The sequence below is a fragment of the Pleurodeles waltl genome, chromosome 1_1, assembly GCF_031143425.1.
Source record: "Pleurodeles waltl isolate 20211129_DDA chromosome 1_1, aPleWal1.hap1.20221129, whole genome shotgun sequence".
In the NCBI taxonomy this organism is placed as follows: Eukaryota; Metazoa; Chordata; class Amphibia; order Caudata; family Salamandridae; genus Pleurodeles; species Pleurodeles waltl.
The window spans coordinates 295,145,050-295,164,742 of NC_090436.1; positions in this window are offsets into that span (position 1 = coordinate 295,145,050).

The following is a 19,693-nucleotide window of genomic DNA, read 5'->3' on the forward strand; positions in this document are numbered from 1 at the left end:
GGATTAGGGCCAATTACTGCTCTGTCCAGTTGCTTGTGCCGGGCCTTGCATAAATCAGCCAGCTGTCATTCCTGCCAGGAGCAGGCTGGAGAGGAATGTCAGTGAGGAGGAGCTGAAACTTTCAGAGCCATGTGGCAACTAACTCCTGGATGATGCCATTTTGAGCTATCCCAGAAGACTTTGCAGGAAGGAGGGGACGGGGGCAAGGAAGTGATGTGGCACATCTGGATAGGCCAGAGTTACAGACCTGCTGAACACTTCCACCCCCACTTAAAAGGTCCTGCACAGGGGAGAGCTCTCTCTGTTGGCTGTGCTTCACTGCTGGACACTGGGACTGCAGACTGGCGTCATGGGCAATTGGAAGGAAAAGCCCCCAGACTGCCCCTTGGGACAGGGACTTTGCCCCTGAAGGACTTCAGACCAGCACGGCACATGTCAGGGCCAGGTAGACTGGCCCTCTTACCCCCCTGGAGACTAGTTGGGGGAAAGACCGGGCTAACGCAAGGAGAGCGCGCTGCCCAGCAGGAGAAGAGGGCATCCAGAATAAAGGCTGGCGCAGGGAGTCAGTGGGACTGTCTCCCTATAATCTGAGACCCTTCTAGGCCAGGGGGCCTAAGGAGAGTGCTCCTGGTGGCAAGGGCTTGTCACCAGGAGCGAAATGATGCCGGAATCATGAAAATCGGCACTTGGGGGCCTGAGATATTAAGGGGAGAAGGATTCCGACCTTTAACCTTTCCAGAGGCAGCGGCGAAGCGCGCGGGGCTCTGCCGCTGCTCCAGACTGTGCCACCGGGGTGGGCCAGGGCCCAGGGGCTGCCCCAGCAGGAAGAGGAGCTGGAAGAAGGGGTCCCGGACCCCATCCCGGGGCCCTGTGAAGCCTGGGCAGTTCAACCTGATTGGGGGGTGACATCGGGCACCCCCCTGCTGCAGTGGGTCGGACCATCCCGGGGCCCGAAGCTGTAGAGGAGGAGGAGGAGGGAGTGCCGTTGCACTCCCCCAGGTGGCCCGTCCGGCTGCATCCCTGCACGCATCTGCCCGCGCAGGAGCGGGCAGACACCCCAGAAAAGGGCCGGCTCCTGCGTCAGCACACGCAGGTCAAGGGTGGGCTCCCTGCGCCGCCCTCCTACGAGGGAGCACTTACCTGGTGTTGGGGTGTCCGGGTGGGACCAGGCACTCCCCCAGGCAAAACACCAGCTTCAGCAGCACCGCTCAGTGGGAGAGCCGCTCAGTTGGTATGCGGCCTGCCCCAGAATGCTTTGCAGGGCACCAGCAGGGGGCTATGCCCCTAACCAGCTTGTGGTCGTCCCAGGAAGATGGGGCCACCTCCAAACAAGTGCCCATGGCAAGGGGAACTGCAGGAGCAGCGCAGCCTCCCCCCAACATAGTTTGTGTCCCCACCCTATGTAGGGTGGGACAAAAGAATGGTAACCCCCCCCAAGGGTTCCAATGCTAGGTAAAAGCACAAGCATTTGTGGACATTTGTTTTGGCCTGTGGGACTGTGCCTTCTAGCGGTGTAGGCTGGTATTACGCAATGTACTCAACAGTAATTTGATCGTTAACCAAGAGTAATTTGAAAGTAACCCAAAAGTAATCCTAATTTTTAACTTGCTTAAATATATTCCTACATGTTGCCGGTTGATGTTAATTTGAATAATGAGACTGACAGCCACCTCTTGGCAAGATAGATGTACTTAATTGCAGATGTAGGTGTGCTCATTCCACATTACCGTCAAATGTTCAAATGTTTCAGTGGGACACTAGGGATTGTTTTGCCAGGTGGGTTGTTGGTTTATATTCCCCCTTGGAGGAGACATGAGAGATTACAGAATGTCATCCCAGAGTGATTTCATCACTTTGTGTATATTTGTAGATTGTTGCATAGTATTGAGTAGTGTGTGTGTGAGTAATAAATGTACGTTTACTTTATCAAAAGAAAAAGCACAGACTGGACAATCATTTATTGAGGGTTATGCTTGTGTGCTTTGAATGAGGATTACTAGCCCACACCACCTCCCTTGAGTAAGCCTTGGACTGCTCTGAAATGCTACCCTATGAGAGTCAAGCGCTACAATGGGGTGTTTCGTTCCCGGTGGCGGTTGCATGCAGACCCATTACTTGTGCAGGCCACACAATTAATGACCCACCTTCCAACAAATATCAAACAACTTATTTAAATCTTCCCACAGACATTTTGAAAGTTTCACAAATCTTTCTGCTTGTGCCACTCCACAGCCTTTTCTCTCAATCTTGGATAATCATTTGGTGAATGACAGTATATCACTCCTACTCTAAGGTACATGAACATAACCTCTTGGTATTTTTCTCATGGGCACCATTTTCATATTGTCCTCGGCTTGATTTGCTCCTACTGGAGGCACATTTGACTTTGCTTTCTTCTGATCACTTTTCTTTGCCCATCTACCTTCCCACTTATCTAATGCTCCCCATGTCTATATATAGGCAATCAATTCCTTAATGTGCAATCTCATTCCATGTTAGCTATGTCTATTGAACTGAACTCTAATCTGTAACTTCTCTTCATGGGTTTTAAGTTTTCTAAATCCACATCACGTATCTCGGTTAATTCAACGAATCTCTCTTAAGTCTGTCCTGCATGTTGTGTAACATTCTCACATATTGTTAGAAATTGGGTCTTTGATTGGCAGTTAGTTTGCACTCTGTCCAAGTAGGGACCCACAGTCTAGTCAGGGTAAGGGAGATACACAACTCAGATAACCCCTGCTCATCCCCTTGGTAGCTTGGCACAAGCAGTCAGGCTTATCTCAGAGGCAATATGTAAAGCATTTGTACCAACATTCACAGTAACACAGTGAAAACACCACAAAAGGACTCCACACCAATTTAGAATAAAAATGTCAATATTTATCTAAATCAAACAATACCAAAACAACAAAAATCCAACATACCCAAGCAAAGATATGAATTTTTAGAGTAAAAAGAGTCTTAATCCATAGAAATCAATGGATGCATTGTTTTAGCACAAAGTACCTGGTATGCTTGAAAAATAAAGTTGTATGGGTGAGCATGCATTGGAAAAGCAAGCAATGCATCGATTCCTTACTCGCAAGTGAGGCCGTGCGTCAATTCTTTCGCCATCAGGTAAGCGATGCTTCGGTTTCCAGACTAGCAGCCTTGGGTCTGTGTGATGATGTTGAAGATTTTGACACCCAGGGAAGATGCCTGGAAAATCCAGACACATGGCAGCGATGAATATGTGCAGAGCTATTGATGTGACAATTTCACCGGTGCTGAGTTGATTTTTCAGCTGCGGTGCAGGCCCTATGCCGATTTGTCTGCCGCTCTACTCCTGTGCGTGGATTTTCTCTATGATTCTGCCAGCTTCTCCTTTCAGGGGCCCAGGGACTGGATGTGGCACCACTTGGCAAGTCAGGGGGTCTCAGCATGAGAGCCCAGGCGCTGGCAGATGAAGTCTTTGATGTCCCTGAGACTTCTTAACAGGAGGCAAGCTCAGTCCAAGCCCTTGGAGAAACTTCTCAATCAGGATACACAACAAAGTCCAGTCTGTCCTTTTTAAGGCAGAAGCAGCAAATGCAGGCCAACCCAGCAAAGCACACACAGGCTGGGTTGGCCTGCAGTTGCACACTGCAGACAATCAATTAACCAAGTGTCTTCTACTTTTGTGCGTTATCCCGGTATCTTAGGTCACAACGGACCTGTTAACAACAACGCAGACATTTTTAAGCAAAAAGTGACACAATCACTTTGAGTAGGACAACTCTGTAAAACACTTCAGAACATCAAACTTCACCGCAATTTTCAAGTCAAAGCTTTGCAAGCATGAAACCATATAAATACTCACACAACCCATCACTTCTAGGTCCGATACTGGGACTTTCATCAATCGTCAGGCAGAACCATGGAACAAGATTTGTGGTAATCAATCTTTAGACTGGGCAATTGTATAGGGACAACCCTATCTCTCTAACACTAAAGAAATATGGTTCTCCCTCCTTATGGTATGAACCATAACTCTGCTACCAGAACTGCTGTAGCATTTTCATCCTTCGCAGGAATCAATGCCCATGTGGATGAATCTTTGGCCCCAGTAAGTAATGTGTTTGAACCATCAACTGAATTTCAACAACACCCTAAACAATTTAAACACCATGACCAATGTGGCCACAGAAGGGAAACTCCAATCAGGATATAAAGTTGAAAAGTTATTTCAAACACAAGCTCAAAGTCATGTAGACAATGCACAAAACTAAATTATAGAGGCACATAATCACCAAGGGTTGCCCAAAGCTTTGAAATAGATTTAGGTGTACTAACATTAATAAAACTAAGAATCCAATATGAATACTGCATAACATCAATAAAAATATCTGAGATACTGAAATAATGCATTGTTCAGAGTTAACAATCATTGGTCAATTCAAATTAACAGAGTCAAAAACCTTTAGCTGGGCACAGGTCAACCTTACAGCTAACCAAATCAGGGAAATATATGTGTGGGGAGAAACACATTTGGATAAAATACAAAAAGCTGAAAAAGGACAAACAAAAATAATTTGGAAAAATATAATCTTGGGCTGCAGGTCACTAACTAAGATAGGCAAAAACAAATAGGTGAAAAGAAACAAAGCGTCAGGAGCTCTCTGCAAGCTGCTAGGAGCTGCTCTAAGTTTAAATGTCCATCTGAATTTTTGAATTCACAAACCATTCAGATTCGTCAAAGGTATCACTTCATGTCACGTTGAATGGGCATCATCCAATGGAATTAATCCTATGACTCCAAATTGAAACAGTACAATTTCTTCCCAGGTCTGTCATGGGAACATCTTCCATCTGTGTGACACTACACTTGTTTGAAACAATTGTATACCATACCAGTCCATTTTGCACACTGTTCTTCCGTCAAGGACACTATGCTACATTCTCTCTATACTTAGCAATAGAATCTATTACCAACTAGCTAAGCTTCTCATGAGAACATAACCCAGAAGAAGGTTCACGCTAGGAAATGAATCAGCATTTCTTAGCACAGTCACAAATTACAAGCTTCAACAGGCCTCACTCATGCTAACGCAAGAGAAAATATAAAGTGCATTTAATTAACATGTTTTAGTAAAACACACGTCATATGAAAACCAATAAATTCAGCTTTAATAGTATTTAATTAATACGAGTAATACATTTAATTTCACACGTAAAATCCTTGTTACTGCATTTCATTAGGTACAGCAGAGAAATGCATTTCTCTCACTTTGCACAAATTTTTAAACTCATTAATCATTTACTAATCACTAGAAATTCATTCTTGTTTCGATATGCAATGCTAGCCTAGAGTCTAAATTACATTATAACATAAGTTTTATCCTTCTAACATGTCATTTAATTAAAATGCCACCCAAGTCGAAATCTACCTTTAGCCATTAAAACTGCAATTAACATGAAACATAATCTGTCACATTCTGATAATCTTTTGTGACAAAAGGGATTCTACTAAAGGTTAGACTACATCAGTTGCTAGGGTTTGTATTGGACCTAGGGCTTAGGGTTTGGATTTGATTTGTTGATAGGGCTAGGGTTCTGATTGGTTGCTATGACTAGACTTTGTATTGGACCCAGGGCTTACAATCTGGGTTCTGATTGGTTGATAGGGCTGGGGTTTGTTTTGGACCTAGGGCTTAGAGTTTGTGCTCTGACTGGTTGAAAAGGATAGGGTTCTGATTGGTTGCTAGAGGTTGTATTGGACTTGGAACTTAGGGTCTGGGTTCTGATTAGTTGAAAAGATTAGATTTCTGATTGATTGCTAAGGCTATAGCTTGTATTGGACCAAGAGCTTAGGGTTTGGGTTCTGAATGGTTGATAAGAGAAGGGTTGTTAGGATTTTGTATGTCTGCACTGGACCTAGGGCTTGGAGTGTGGGCTATTATTGGTTAATAGGGTTGTTATTGGTTACTATGTCCAGGGCTCCCATTGGTTCTAGGCTTTAGGGCTAGCGTTTTGATCACAAGGGCTATTTAATCATAGTGCTCAGGTCGTCTTAGCCTGGGCATCAAGGCAAAAGGCAGACAGGACAAGGACAATAGCCTGGCAGCACTTTCCTTTCTTCCCCATTGCCAGCCAGTCTGCAAAAATAAAAGAGCAGGCCCTCCTGTGATGACTAACATTTGCCATTCACGGGGGGCTTTCTCTCTTTAGGTATGTACGGCTCCGTACGCACAAACCTTGGTACTTCTCCTTGGGCCACCCCCCAGTGCTGCTGTATGATCACTCTCTTTAATTGTTTCTGGTAAGCAGATGATTGTTTCTCGTACATGAATCACTTTGCTTTTAGGTGTCTCTTTGTACTGTCTGACACCTGGTTGATCACTGCCTCTCAGTGCTTCTGAACACAGTGTTATCTTGCAATTTGCTGTTGCTATTAGCGGCACTTTCAAAAACTGGTTGTACCTGCATTTTGGCCCTCATTACAACCCTGGCAGATGGTGTTAACTTGGCGGAAGCACCGCCAACAGGCTGGCGGTTATTACCTCCAAATTATGACTTTGGCAGTTTGGCTCATGCCAAACTGCCAATGTACCACACCGTCCGCCACAGCGGTAACGACTGCCTGGGTGGAGACAACGGTCTCCAGCCCAGCAGTCATCACTAGTCCGCCTGTGGGATAATGACCCCGCATACCGCCATGGTTTTCGTCGCATCTGTACTGCCACGAAAACCATGGCGGTAGGCACTATCAGTGCCAGGGAATTAATTCCCTGGCACTGATAGGGGTCTCCCCTGCTTCCGTCCCTCTCCCCCGAGTCCTCCCCAAACAGCCACGGCCCCCCTACCACCCCTTTAAGCTGTTAGGGCCCTCCCCTCCCCTGTCACCTGAACTCCATGGGACCCCCATTCATACCCCCACCCCCCATTCACGCACGCACACACCACTCACACACATACACATGCACACACACATACACGATACATCCCCTGACACACATCACACCCCGCATACATACACAAACTCACACACCCCCTTTAAACACTCACAATCACACCCTCATTCATGCACACACCACACAACACCCTCCGCCCCTGTCGGACGATCAACTTACCAGTGGTTGCCCGGGAGGGAACGGGTTCCATGCTCTGCCGCCAGCACCCCATCACCAGAACACCACCACGCCGAATACTGCAACGTAATTCGGTGGGTGGTGTTCTGATGAAGTGGCGGTGGAGCAACGTCCACTGCACCGCCGACCGCCAGTATGGCTGCTGGCGGCTCTCCGCCCAAATTATGGCAGAGGGTTGCCAGCAGTCATAAGATGGTTGGCGGAAGACCGATCTAGTTGTCAGTTGTAGCGTCTTCCTAGCCATTAACTATGCCACACATGGAGCTGTAACTTACACGTCGTTATTAGTCTGCATCTAATCACAAATTCAACATTCTAAACCTGCATTCACTTTACCACATTCCAACACTTACGTCACAAGTCTATAGAGTCCTTCAGGAGGCAAGAGGGTTTGGTCATAAATAAATCACATGACACTACTGTTGGGTAGCCATTTTAGTTATAGCTCCATGCAGTTATTTTAACATAGTAGGCCTGCCGCTGCGCACTTTAACCTAGATATATTTTATTCGGCTTCGCTTTATTATTGTTATAATATCAACTTTTACGGTCTTGTTTTATTTCTCCCTATCTAACTGTTTTTGCCTAGGCCAGCACTCTGTTCTCAATCATGACATTCTTGCTCACTCTGTGCTTCTTCCAAGGCTGCGGTAAGATAGGTTGCCGGTGAACATGGTATATGTTTTTTCTTTGACATTCACAGAAAAACACACATCTTTACGTAGGGACATTTTCTCAGAACATCAGCTGTTTTATTATAAAAACACTTCCTTGTCCCTTACACATTAGAAGGAGATTCCAGCCTTTGCTCAGGTATGGGGGATGATGTCTTCCCAGGGGAATCTAAAGGGCAGAATTAGAGCTTAACAGGCTGTGCTCTATTATAGCCTAAGTAGGAATTAGTCTATTGACTCTAGTGACAATGTGGTAGTGTTATTTCAATACTTTACTCTCCTTGTCACAATTTTAATCTTGTCATGCTATATCGTCCTGGTTATTGCAGCCCATGCTTTGCTATCTAGGATGTAGTCGCTTCATTAAAAACATTATTGAAATATATACTGCCTCTGTTTGTCATTGTGTATGTGAGACTAATGTGATCGAGAGGTATTGAGGATTTCCTCCTCAGCTAAGTAGGGCACCCTATCTGACGCTGGAGGTTGTTCAAGCTTGAACTCTAAAAGGAAAATCCCCATTTGGTGTGCCTTCTCTGAACAAATTTACCATCTACTATGGCGAATCCGCAACAGGTAGCAATTGCAGTCAATATGACACAACCCCTGAATGCACATTTATTGGCAAATGGCCTAACGATCCAGGGGGGTCCAGTCACATTTGTGGTGGATGCACATGCAGCATATAGAACAGAACACTTCTATTCTTGGGTCACATTTCCAGCAGTTGATGGGAACACAAATACATTTCATCACTATACACTTGCAAACGTACCTGTCCAATACTGAGCATATGCATATTTGGAGATAGCTTTATCTCATCAAAAACATAATAATTGGCTTGATGGAACCCTACCCCACACAATTTTACCAGTTAGGTTAGGTCCTCTAAGTAATGACGGTCCTACCTGGCCTTTATTGGCCACTTATACACCTCAGCCTGCAGTAGCAAACTTAGCGGTAGCTGAAGTCAGTATATAGACGATTAGTACAGTTTGTAATGCAAACATTGAATACAAACACAGCACGTGCTGCTCCAGTGCAACCATATGCAGTGATGCCAGGTATTAACCCTGCAACTGTACATTCAATCATGGGTAAGGTACCCGCCAAATGAGAAGAAATTCCGTTTTGGCTAGCTCAAAAAATAAATGCACTGGACGCAGTATTTCCGCATATGGGACCTCAGGATAAACACAGGATATTAACAATGTGCTTGCCATTCGGGATGGACCCACAATAGATAACTGTAATACATGGGGCACGGTATTTGCTGCGCTCTATACTACCGCACATGGTACACAGACACTTGCCAATTTACAGTAAGTGTTGAAACAAATTCAAGATGAATTCAGGGCTGTCCCGGCCCTAAACTTGGGGATGCAATTAATGGGCAACTTTGCCACAGTATCCTCAATTATTTTAAGTAACCTTAAAGGAGAAGCGGTCGCATTAGCGGGCGCATGCGTCTCTGGGTTGTTCCTCAACAGGATCAAGAACGTGAGTTGCCAAAGATTATCGCAGAGACATATTCTAGTATTGGTCGAGATAGTCTCAGGGCCAGACCAAACAATTCACAATTTCAGGGCAAATCAAATCAAGATTTTTCTAAGCAAGCTCCTGAGGGTAACAAAAAAAGCTGGGATAACAAACAACCAACAACTAAAAAAGAAAGGGGAGACTCCACAGAATAGATATCACCTGTGAAATAGAGATAATCTAAAAACACCTGATAGATATCAATATACTGATACAAGCCAATCTCGTTCCTTTCAGGACTCATTGGAAAAACGCAGTGAGAGAAGTGGGCGGGCGGAGCGAAGAACAGAGTACGTGAATCTGAGACAGAGGTTTCTGTTAAAAAGGAAGAGAAACCTTCCCAACAAAATCACCAATTTAAAAAGAAAAAGGTGGCAGCAGTTGCAGTTCAACATGCCACTTAAGAAGAGGGTCCTCTTGAAGAACAAGAAGTGGGGGCTAGCGCTATTAGACAGTGCAGCAGAGGTCCCAATAGTTTGCCAGAATCTTCTAGGGCATCTGGAGGTGAAAGCAACTGATGACTTTCTACAAGTAGAAACAGCGGACATGCGTGTCTCCATGCCTGATAGGGTGTACAAAGTAACGCTACAGTTAGGAGACATTGAACGCACAATAGACACAATCTTTTGGGATTGCGTGGTAAATATATATTTTATATTTTGCTGGCTGAACAAGAATGGCCACCCAAATTTGTCCGTACCTGCCCATATGGGGAAGATGTTACTAAACGTTCTTTCTCGCCCCTTGTTCCAGAGGAACTCGCAGAATCCTACGCCATCGATTGGGTTTTGGTGCAGGCTCCCGCGTTATATCGCAACCACATAGGATGGGATAAAGAATCCCCCTACCATGTCATTCCTATCAAAAATCAACCCCAACCTTAACCCAATCCAATAAAGCATGATGCAAAAGCACCCATGAGAGAAATCCTCACACAACTAGAGTACCAGGGTGTAATTGAACCCTGTGTTTCCCCAATGAATAATCCTTTATTACCAGTAGCTAAACCAGACCATTCATACAGAGTAATCTTAGACTACAGACACCTAAACAGTCATACAGGCACATATGCTATACAAAACTCACATAGCACAGCTCTGATGAACAACATAGTGCGCAAAATATACAAAAGAACACTGGATATTTCCAATGGTTCCTTCTGACAGAATATAGCGCCAGAGAGTAGAGACTTAACAAGTTTCAGCACACTAGGCTCCCAGAAAAAATTCTGATGTTTACCCCAGGTGTACAAGAACAGTCCAGGACTGTTCGCAGCTCATGTGACTGCAATTTTGCAAGACATTGTCCCTGAAGCATTGTCCTATGTAGATGATACCTATCTCACGGATGATGAATTGCTACAACATCTAAGACAGGTAGCCCCCATTGTTCTGGGATGTGCTGAATTTGGCTACAAATTCAACTTAAAAAAAAAGAAAAATTGCCTTCCTCAGCGTCCTGTTTCTGGGATATGAGTTATCGCGCGTAGGAAAGAGCCTAGCGCCACATTCAAATGTGTACAGTTACAAACTTCAAATACGATTAAAAAACTCCAATCTCTATTGGGTTTCCTAAATTTTGGCAGAACTTACATTCCAGATTATGCAACACGCATAAAACCTTTATATGACTTAATACGCCCTGACTTTTCAAGTACATTTTGGACAGTCGAACACACATGCATTCTCAGAGACCTGCAGACAGACATGTTTGCAGCACAACAGCTACATACAAGGGACAATAAAACACACTTGGTCATCAGAGTAATTGCTGGTGCCATTGGTTTCACCTATGCGACCTTTAATGACGGTGAGACCGTCCCGATTGCATACAAATCACACTTGTACTCAGCGGCAGAACAACGCTTTGCTCCCACTGAGAAAATTCTCACTGCTGTTCAGATAGCTGTCAGTAAAGAAAGACCTCTAGCCCAGGGCAAACGCATTATTGTTGTTTCTCCCATTCCAGCCCTTGAGGCTGTCACAAAAGCCAGCATTCTGAACGCTAAAGCATTACATCCACGTTGGATACAATGGGCCACGTCTTTGACAGCCACTGATGTAGACTACATTTTTGACCCAAAATAAAAAACTCAAGAATTTTAGCAATATGAATTAGAATATCCAGTTCCTGCAAATACATTGCCTATTGATCAGTATCAAATAGTCATGTACACCGATGGCTCTGCACAACCTGCAACTGGCACAAAACATCAATACTTCGCTGCTTGCACAGTCCTAAGCGGTTACATGGAGGATAATAAATTCTGTCCCCAACATACATACACTCAAACCCTAGGGGATTGCACAGCACAACTAGCAGAGCAAAATGCTCTGGTGATGGCAATGGAACATACAGATCCTGCACAACTAACGTTGTCTGTGATTCGTATTATTGTGTCCAGTCCTTCAATGAATACCTGCATTTCTGGTGCCAAAACGGGTTCAGAGAATGTAAAGGTAACACCATTAAACACAGACTTCTGTGGGGGAAAGTAGCTGATCTAAAGGAAACGCTACCAAATGTCCATGTTGTACATACACTTGGACACTAGCCCACTGGAATGCACGAGGCTGGGAATACACTGGCTGATGAAGCCGCAAAGTCAGCAGTAGCTAGGGCCACTGTTGCTGCAGTAACCCGCTTAGCTGCAAACCCGGATGAAGACATATAGGGTGCCGTGAAAGCTACTAGTGATGGTACGCCCTATCCAAAAGCATTTCCTGCTAAATATTCCTACTGAATGGGAGGCTGCCTAAACTCTGTGGTTAAAATACCAGGTGTAGGGGTTCGAGATATTTCAAACAAAGATATAAGACCAGAGTTAATTAAAGCAGCGCATGAGGGGGTAACATCTGCCCATGCTGGTGTGGCGGCTACAATATCATTGTCATAAGCCAGTTATTGGTGGACAGGCTTATTCAAAGAGGCCAAGTAGTCTGTCCATTGTTGTGACATCTGCCAACAAATTAAAGTTTCCACTGCCCACCGCAGACACCCCTCCTAATTTCCAACAAACCTTTACAATGTGTGTACTTGGACCATTGCGGTCCCCTAACACCGGACAGTGCATACAAATACATCTTAGTCGCTGTTGGCTCCTGCTCCAGATTTCTATGGGTGTGGCCACAACGCTCGTTTGACGCTCGGACTGTTATTCAAGATTTGCCTGTCTTTATCGGTACATATGCAGTTGTGGCTTTCCATTCGGACCAGGGCCCTGCTTTTGCCTAAAGAGCATTCAGGGATGCCATAGCTTCGTTGGGGGTCGAACTCCAGTACTCGTCTCCATTTCATCCAGAGGGAAATAGTGTTGTGGATCGATTAAACCATGATTTAAAGCAATTCTTAACAGCCAGAGTCTTAGGTACAGGTCGTAGTTGCCTTAATCACCTGTATGGAGTCCAGGGAGCACTTAACAATCTGCCTAGAAGGTCCCTAGGGGGTCGTACTTCATATGAGTGCCTGTTCGGAACTCAAATGTTTTATGTTCCAGATCTCGATGGTCCTGGCGTGGTGGCGGCAGAAACACCCTTTGACATACATGAATGTGTCACTGTCTTACAGGAATTAAGGATGTACCTGTAACGCCTACAGGCTGGATTCCTTCAGTCGGGGATCTAGTACATGAAAAGGTTGCTGTGAAAAAGGAATTTGGTCCTTCTTATCATGTACCAGTCCCAGTCTTGGTAATACACGGTACCAGAACTGTCATTCTACCAGCGTTGGCAGGTTCCAAAGAAAATCGCTTTGTCTCCATCGACAATGTCAAACTACACCATGTGACCAATCCTGCGCAGCCGATCAAAAGGAACAACCAGTAGTTCCCAAATCCCTTTCACTACTGGTCAAGAAGTTCCTCTACAAGTTGTAAGCAGCAACAGTGATACCTCTCCGAGCTTGGGGAGGGTGGAAAATGATCTTACATTAGTTCTACTGACATCAAATAATACAGAGATAAGTGATTGATTTGCCACAACTTCAACAGAGACGGATGGTGACATTTATTCTGTGTTACTGCGGGAAACACCAACTCCACCTATAAACACAGCTCCAGTTTTTGCATGAACTGCTTCTGAATATTTTGCCGTCATCAACAAAAATGTTTCAGACTCACCTCTTCAACACCTCAACTGTCAATACATGTAAGCTGATAAATTGGCTTAAAATAACTTATTTTATTCTTCCATGGAAATATCTGTGGCTTTCCTTGACTTTACTGCTTTCCTGCTTTGGATTGGGTTTGTTATAACATTCTTTTTGTTAATACATGGTAATTTTCTTCCTGAAAAATCAACGGTTGAACTGGTGGATGAGGTCCTAAAACCACATTTTTCTTCTCACAAGGTCCGCAGAGACTTGTCTTTTGTGAACGTTTACTCCATACCAATTCCTGATGGGATTGTTTGGGATAAAGTAACATTCAATATATAGGGCCCTACAGAAACCATTCAAATACCATATGTGTTTAAACTTGCTATGAACGATATAATAATGTCCAAAGTTGTTTCTGATGATTGGGATGTGAAAACATTTGATTCTATGATGACTGAATTGCAGTATTACACTGTATTTGAAAACAAAGATGCTTACCAATCTAAAGAGAATTATGGTGATATGTTGTGCTATAATTATTATGGGCACCATTTCATTCACAGAACAAGTAGCTTAAAGACTGTTCTTAATTACACGCAATGGGAACATTGTCCTACTCCACCGCAAGGGAGTTCTAAAACATATTCTGAAAAGTTTACATATTTTTCTGGACATGATGTAAAAAATGATGAGTCATATTATTTTAAATTGCCACCTACAGAAAACATACGCATATTATTGACAAATACGAAATGTATTTATTCGGGTTCCTTTGTTTCCTGGTTGACTATAGAAGGCTATGAATATTGGCTGAAGTCGATTGACTTAAAAAGTGTGTGGGGAACTAGATACTGGCAAGTATGGGGAAAGGAAGCTTTATTTAGAGCATGCCTGATACCTGTTCAAATTATATTTTTCAATGAAACTGTACAACAAACAAGTTGTTTAGGCTTAGCAAACATTAAGGAATTAAACACGCCCAGTATTCATGCCCCTGCTAAATTTTATAAATGACAAAAATATTTTAATGCAACTGAAGACCAGCTTGATGAATGGGTCCAGAACGGCAGGTTTAATGTTTCACTGTCACGTCCTGGCGGGTGGTTATTGTGGCCAATAGATACCAATGAGAGTCATAAATGTTTTATAAACTCCTCAGAGGGTTTTAGAACTAGTAGGCCGGACCCTCGCTTTATATCGTCCGATCATGCGGGTATAATAACAACATATAGTATAGGGAAACTATGCCAGCAACGGTTAAAGAGTTCCTCACTAGATGCAGTTAGAGAACACCTCAGTCTCCTGTCTAATAACACCGACTTACAGGAGTTCCTGTTAGGCCCCAGAAAACACCGCAGAAAACGCTTCTTATATGAAGTATATAATGAAATCTGGAAGCTTTCACAACAAGAAGCTGCTGCCCGGTTAAGGCAACTAGATCAGGAAAATTTTCAGAAGATATTAGCTGTTGTAGATAATGGGATTAATACCCTGTCCGACCGAATATACACCTTAAATAACATCATCTCTTCTGCAATAGACATTATACAAACAGATATGTCTCCCTTACATCATGGACAGAGTCAACTAAGGTCCATTATGCAGTTGGGTTGGACACCTCAAACACTGAAAGCAGGTCACGTTCCCTGGCAACACGTCAGCGCAAAGGAAATATTTTCTACTTTTAATTTAACCCGACGACAACAACTAATGGCTAAGAAAGAAGTGACTTATGTCATGCTAAACATCGAAAAGTTAGAAAAGTTGCCTTTTACTGTGGCTGAAATACCATCTGCTGAGTGGTTAATACACTGGGTCATTAATCTGCCTATTTCCACATTACAATTCACGTCCTGTTTAAAACACATTCCGGTAGGCAGATATGAAAGCCTGGGAGATAGTTACATCCATGAGGTATGGGAGCTACCCTTCTCATACAAATGTCTCAGTGGCATGAAAGAAGTCTTTCTTAGTGGCAGTGAATGCGAGACTTCTGTCAGCCATTCGATGGTTTGTAAACAGCTGTCCTTGCATGGGCCATGTGACGCGTCTGCAGCGAACGTGGCTTGTTATCTGAAGGGAGTTCCAGTCCCCTTGATTAGACCTACGTTCCAGGTGCTTTCAAACGGCAGATATGTTCTCCACAATGGTGAAGACTTTTGTCGGATGCAAGCTTGAATAGTTTATGTTGTTTCGGTCTCTAAGATTATTACATGCTGCGGGAATCCCACTAGAATAAAAGAGGTAGCTGACATTTGGCCCCATATTGTTACTTCTAATGTGAATTTTGACAAGTTGAGCAAACTCAAGGCTTTACTGTTTCAAAAATATGTGGCTCTCACATATGCATGCAAGACCTATGTACTTCAGGTAGCAAGGTTGTCAGCAGAGATACAGTCCTTTTTAAGTACCAACTTTCCAAGACACTTTGGTGAACTCGTGGGACGAATATTTAATGAGTCCAGTACTACTGGAATTGCAAATTTCTTTAAGGCTGTTGGTTCTGGTTTTGTTCACACCTTCTCCTCCATATTCGTTTAATACCATCAGCCATCCACTCAATATTCTTCAGTATTTTCAGGGGATTTCCAATAACTTTGGCTATAATAGTTGGCATTTTGCTGTTGCTATTTTTTATGCGCAATGGCTGTCCTGCTGCTACAAGGACGAATGAAAGCGCTCCCATCAGCGCAGCTGTCTCATGAACGCATGATACTCCTCGAGCAATTGGAGTGTGACTGGCTTCTGTCATTCAGACTGGTTTTGCATTGTGTGCAGCTTGTGTTTCGGTGCTTTTGGTGCTCTTTCGAACATGCACTGGAAGTTTGTCTTTCTACGCAGCCCTTCCTTTCATTGGATGCTGATCTGTTGATGTTCTTGCTGAGGGCTCATTACCAGACATGGGCGTTGAGGGTGCGTTTGCTACAGGAAGCTGCTTATGAGTTGCCCTTCCTGGAGGATGTAGCTCTTAATTCATTATTGAGCACACCACGGAATGCTGTCTTGGCTGAGGCTCAGGCTATAGAACTGCTCCTTGGTCCTTCTTGGCGATGCCTTTCCAACTTTAACACCGGCCGAAGTGGAAGATTTCCTGTCCTCCATTGTCCCTGAACAGATTGGAAATTCTAAACATAACTCTCACTCTTGAAATTTGGCCCTTTTATGCTGCATGTTAACAGTTTTAAATTGTCCTTTTATGCGCTCATGTGTCCTTTTAACTTGTCAATATTGACATTTTTTACAATTATATCTCAGGTTGAGTTTCAGTAGCTTTTATATATTTAGGCCATGAACCACCTTCAACCGACAAGGGGAGGGTGTTGTGTAGCCATTTTAGTTATAGCTCCATGCACGTTATTTTAACATACTACGCCTGCCGCTGTGCACTTTAACCTAGATATATTTTATTTAGCTTCACTTTATTATTGTTATAATAGCAACTTTTATGGTCTTGTTTTATTTCTCTCTATCTAACTGTTTTTGCCTAGGCCAGCCCTCTGTTCTCAAAAGACATTCTTGCTCAATCTGCGCTTTTTCAAAGGCTGCAGTTAGATAGGTTGCCGGTGTGTGTCCCAGACTTCAGCCATCTTGCTTTGCAAGGTGTGGGGGCACTCTGGAGGCCTCTGAGTGGCCAGTGCCAGCAGGTGACGTCGGAGAACCCTCCTGATAGGTCCTTACCTGATAAGGTAGCCAATCCTCCTATCAGGGCTATTTAGGGTCTCTCCTGTGGGTTCTCTTCAGATTCTACTTGCAACTTTCCAGCAGGAATCTTCTGCAACTACTACTTCATCCTCTGACCTCGGATCAACCGCAGACTGCTCCAGGAACCGCTGTAACAGCAACAAAGTGTCCAGAAGGGCTACTTTTCCTCTGGAACTTCAGCTACAGCCAGCAACTGCAACAGTTTCCACAGTGTGTATGCTCTGGGGACTCCCTGCACCAGAAGGACTGAAGAAATCTCCAGTGAAGTGACTGAGTCACTACCCTGCTCACGCAAGCACCTTCTAAGTCGATGACCGGTTCTCATGGACTCCTCTCCTGGTAAGGAGTTGCTCCTTGGAACACAGAAGCTGGACCCCATCAACACAGACTGTCCTGAGGTCCTGATGTCCCAATTTGGAGGAGGTAACACCTTGCCTTCCCTGAGAAAGACAGTATCCCTGTGCACTGAGTCTTCTTCACCTCCTGAGGCCTCTGTGAACTATTTGCTAAATTCCTTCAAGCACAGCCTGGCCCAGGTCCCCAGCACTCTATTCTGTGATGCTCAACCTGCTGAGTTGTTCTCTGGCGGCGTGGAACCTTCTTTTGTAATGCTGCACCAGCCGAATTTTGCACCTCCTTTGTCCCCATGTCCTGGGACTCCCGTGGGTGCTATCTGGCATCCTAAAAGGCTCTCAGAAGTGCTGAGAGCCCCCTCTTCCTCCTCACACAGAGTTGAAGCCCCCAAGTCCCTCCTGGGTCCAGATAGTGCCAAGTTGATGCAAAACACGACTTTGCCGGAACCAATGCTTGTTGGAGAATTCCAGCACCAAAACTCACCTGCATCCAACTTCTCTTCGTGGGACATCCAGTGCATCATGCTGGAACCCACTGATATCTTCCTTGGGTGCATTTGTGCAGTCTTCGTCCAACCAGGGACTCTTCTTTTGCACCCTCTTCTGGGTTGGCAGGGGCTCCTGTCCTTCCTGGAGCTTTTTTTGACTTCTGGACTTCTGGACTTGGTCTCCTTCCTTTGCAGGTCTTCAGGTCTACGAATCCACAATTTGTTGTTTGCAGTCTTTCTTGGTTCTTGCAATAACTCTAATCACGACTTGTAGTGTGTCCTAAGGAAACTTGCAATACTTTACTCCTGCTTTTGTGGGCTCTGGGGTGGGGTAATTTACTTAACTTTACTGTATTCTTACTCTTCCAGCAATTCTGCACACACTACACTTGTCTAGAGGGGAATTTGTGATTTGCATTCCACTTTCTTAGTATATGGTTTGTGTTGCCCCTAGACCTATTTTCTCCCATTGCATTCTATAGAATTTCCTATTGTTTGCACTATCCTATGTCTAATTACTTACCTTATTTTGGTGTCTAGTATATATATTGTGTATAATACTTACCTCCAGAAGGAGTATTGCCTCTAAGATATTTTTGGCCTTGTGTCACCTGAATAAACTACCTTTATTTTTGGTAACACTAAGTATTGCCCTTACTTGTGTATAAAAGTACTGTGTAACTATAAGTGGAATTGCATGAGCTTTGCATGTCTCCTAGTTCAGCCTAAGCTTCTCTGCTATAGCTACCTCTATCAGCCTAAGCTGCTAGAAAACTACTACATTTCACTAATAAGGGATAACTGGACCTGGTGTAAGGAGGTGTAGGTACCCAAGGTACCCACTACAAACCAGGCCAGCCTCCTACACATGTACACTAGTACGTTCTAGGATGGAACTAAAGGGTTTCCAAACCCCAAAACCAGAAGCCATGAAGCTACAACACGCAGTGCAGAAAGACCCATTTAACTTCTGATCCGCTGATGCCTAGAGTTTTGAGTGAAAAAAGTATGAAAGTGAACCATGTCAAACGCAGCAAAAATATAAAAATGCATTAGTATATACAGTAGATGACTGTGATGGGCCACTGTAATAAAGTTAGAAACGCATGGGTGCTGTTAGAGTAGAGAGGGATGCACAGAAGCCAGATTGAAGGAGATCGAGCAGGTCGTTAAAGTAAAGAATAAGGCAGTTAAAAACAAGGCACATCGTGTTAGAGAAAAAAGTTTGGAGAATCCTGGGCCTTAGTTATGGATAGAAGAAGGGTCATCTGGGGAATTGCACATCAACTTATTGCAACCTGACTGTTATTTTGTGTTGCAACCTATGCAATAATAGATCTGATTGCAAAATGGGCATTCACAGAGGGTTACAAATAACCTTCCCAATGAATGTTAATTAGGCAAGTCATGATTTGTGACTGGCTACTACAGCCCCAATGGGGGATGGCAGAACTCCATGAGGGGGTGGGGGTGTATAGCAGGGGTAGGAGGGAATTCAGCAGACTACTTTTATAAAACAAATGCTTCTCGTTTGGAAATTCATTGTGAGTGTGCCACTTTCTGCTCCCCTTAAGTGTCAGCTGTTGCCCCTTGCGAATCAGTTACCGCACCCTTTGAGGTGTTGATAACTTTTCAGTGGTTTTCATTGATACACCCCATTATGACTCCGAATAGGAGGAAGGTGAGGCAGTGTTGTAATGAGTTGCAAAAGTCTGAAAGACTTTTTCCATAAT